Here is a 3,699-nt window from a genome sequence, read left to right on the forward strand (position 1 = left end):
CTTGATCACTTCTAAGAGTTTTGTAGTTGAATCCCTGGGGTTTTCCAGATATAGGAGCATATCATCTGTGAAGAGTGAAAGTTTGATCTCCTCTGTTCCTACTTAGATACCCTTGATTGCCTTCTCTTGACTGATTGTGATAGCTGAGACTTCCATTAAAAAGCAATGGAGATAATGGGCAACCTTGCCTGGTTCCTGATCTGAGTGGAAATAATTTCAGTTTAACCATTCAATATGATATTGGCTGTGGGTTTGCTGTAGATGGCCTCTATCAGTTTAAGAAATGTCCCTTCTATACCTTTTTTTTTTTTTGAAGTGTTTTGATCATAAAAGGATGCTGGATATTATCAAAAGCTTTTTCTGCATTGATGGAGAGAATCATATGGTTTTTGTCTTTTATTTTGTTTATGTGATGTATTATATTTTTAGATTTATGCATCTTGAACCAGCCTCAAGCCCCTGGGATAAAACCAACTGGGTTATGTTGTATAATTTGTTTGATGTGATGCTAATCCTGTTTGCTAGGGTCTTATTGAATATTTTTGCATGCATATTCACTAAAGATATTGGTTTATAATTTTCTTTTCTTGTTGGGTCTTTTCCTGGTGGTTTGGGGATCAGGGTAATATTTGCTTCATAGAACATGTTGGGTAGTATTCCTTCCTTTTCTATGATTTGGAAAACGTTATGTAATATAGGTACCAGTTCCTCTTTAAAGGTCTGATAGAACTCTGATGGGAAGCTATCTGTTCCTGAACTTTTCTTTTCTGGAAGATTTCGTATAGTTGATGCTATTTCAGGACTTGATATGAGTCTGTTCAACATTTCTAATTCTTTCTGGGTAAGTCTAGGAAGATGGCATGCTTTCAAGTATTGGTCAATTTCTTTCATATTTTCAGATTTCTGAGAGTATTTTGTAGTATTCATTAAGAATTTTTTTAATTTCTGAGGTGTCTGTTGTTATTTTGCCTCTGTCATTTCTGATTGATGAAATCAGGGATTTTAATTTTCTATTTATGGTTAGGCTAGCCTAGGGTTTATCAATTTTGTTAAACTTTTCAAAAAAACTAACTTTTAGATTCATTGATCTTTTGAATAATTCTTTTGTTTTTGATTTCATTTAATTCAGCTCTAATTTTGGTTATTTCTTTTCTTCTGCTGTGTTTGGGGTTGGAGTGTTCTTCCTTTTCCACTTTCTTGAGATGTTCCATTAAGTTGTTGATTTCCATTCTCTTAAGGAAGGCTTGCAGCGCTATAAATTTCCCTCTTAAGACTGCCTTTGCCGTATCCCAGAAGTTCTGATAATTCATGTCTTCATTATCATTCTGTTCCAAAAACTTGGTTATTTCCTTCTTAATCTCATTTTTCACCCAGCTATCTTTCAGTGTAAGTTTATTTAGTTTCCATGTCTTTGTATGAGTATGCAGATTCCTGTTATTGGTGAGTTCAACTTTTATTCTGTGATGATCTGAGAAAATATGTGGAATAATTTCTATTCTTTTAAGTTTGCTGAGGTTAGCCTTGTGACCTAAGATGTGATCAATTTTGGAGGATGTTCCATGGGCTGATGTGAAGAATGTGTATTAAATTTTGTTAGGATGAAATGTTCTGTAGATGTCTATTAAATTCAATTGTTGCATGGTGAAGTTTAAGTCCAAAATTTCTTTGCTTAGTTTCTTCTTGGAGGATCTATCCAACAGTCCCAAAGGGGCGTTAACATCTCCGACTATTATGGTGCTGGAAGATATCAAATTGTTCACATCTGTTAGGGTCTTGTTTATGAATTGACAAGCATTTTGGTTGAGTGCATAATGTTAATAATTGATATCTCATCATGTTGAGTGTTTCCCTTAACAAATATGAAGTGACCATCCTTGTCTTTCCTTACTTTTGTTGGTTTAAAGCCTAATGTATCTGCAAATAAAATTGCAACACCTGCTTTTTTCTGTTTTCCATTTGCCTGGATTATAGAGGTCCATCCCTTCACCATGAGTCTATATTTATCCTTTAAGATGAGATTCTTGTATTCAGCATATATCTGGCCTCAGTTTTTGTATTCAGTCAGCCAACTTGTGCCTCCTTAGTGGACAATTTAAGCCATTCACATTAATTGAGAGTATTGATAAGCCTGGTAGTATTTGGGGGGTCAAGTTTTTCAAAAGACCTGTGGATGTTTCTAATCCTTTTACTACTGTGGGAGTTGGGTTTTGATCAATAATTTCTGAGTGAGTTTACTTTGGTGGGAGAGCATTGTGGTGGTCATTATGGAGGATGGGTCTGAGAATATCTTGAAGAGCTGCTTTAGTTATGGCAAATTTCTTCAAAGTGTGAATGTGATTAAAGTATTTGACTTCTCCATCATAAACGAAACTCAGTTTAGCTGGATACAGAATCCTGAGCCGAAAGTTGTTTGGTTTTAGGAGATTGAAGGTTGATGACCATCCTCTTCTGGCTTAAAAAGTTTCAGCAGAAAGATCTGTAGTGATTCTAATATTCTTCCTCTTGTAGGTCATGATTTTCTTATGTCTGGCTGCTTGTGGGATTTTCTCTTTCCTATTAACTTTGGTGAAGTTAATTACAATGTGTCTAGGGGATGCTTTATTTGGATTGAGTTGTGCTGGAGTTCTGAAACTGTCTGCTATCTGATTTTAAGAAACTCTTGCCATGTTTGGAAAGTTTTCCTCTAAAATCTCTTGGAGTAGAATACCTGTGCCTTTCAGATCATTTTCATCACTTTCAGGAATTCTAATAAGGCAAATGTTTGCTTTTTTGGAGTGGTGCCACAACTCTCTCAGGGAATGATCTATCTTTGCTCTCCATATCTCTTCATCTTTGAGGGTTTGGGAGCATTCAAAAGCTTTGTCTTCAATGTCTGAGATCCTTTCTTCTGTCTGCTCCATCCTCTTACTGAGGGATTCTACTGTATTTCTCAGGTCTTTGAGGATGCAAATTCTTGCCTCAATTTGTCAAAATCTTTGGTGATTTTATCTTTGAATTCATTGACTTCTTTAGACAACTTTTGAATTACTCCTTGAACTTCTAATTCCAATTTTACTTCAATTCTGTTAAGCTTATTTGCTATCCAAATTCTGAACTCAATTTCTAACATCTCAGCCATTTGTTTATGAATGGGATCTTTTGTGTTGTCTCCTGTGTCATATCTTGGGGGAGTTGATTTACTCTGGTTATTCATGTTGCATTAGTTTTCCCACTGATTCTGCCCCATGGTTATTTTTCACCATTTGTTTACAGAGGCTGGTAAGGTGGAATTCAATTGAGGGTTCCTGGAGATACAGTTAACTGGCCCTTTACCAGAGTGATGGGACTGGTGACTGTGGTTTTTCCCCTATGGGAAAACGTTCTGTTCAGTAGTACAGCCTCTGACTGTAGACACTCTGGGAATCTGCATGGTATGATAGGGCTAGGTGGGTCTTCTTATATTTAGCTAGACTCTGACCAATTCTAGTGCTCAGTGACTTTGGGTTGAAACTTCAGCTGAAATTTTTTTCCTTTGAATTCCAGCTTGCCTCAGACGGGGTGATGTGAATCCATCAATCCTCTCTCCCAGCTCCGCTCCCAATCTTCTGCTTTATTGGGTTGGTTCAGCCCATTATTTCTCCTTCTGGATGGGAGCCTCTGCGGAAAGCTGGCTTCAGCTGGATATCTTGCCTCTTCTTTTTCCCAGCTATTTTTTTTTTT

This window comes from Otolemur garnettii, unplaced genomic scaffold (assembly GCF_000181295.1).
Source record: "Otolemur garnettii isolate 467f Iridium unplaced genomic scaffold, OtoGar3 scaffold00173, whole genome shotgun sequence".
Lineage (NCBI taxonomy): Eukaryota > Metazoa > Chordata > Mammalia > Primates > Galagidae > Otolemur > Otolemur garnettii.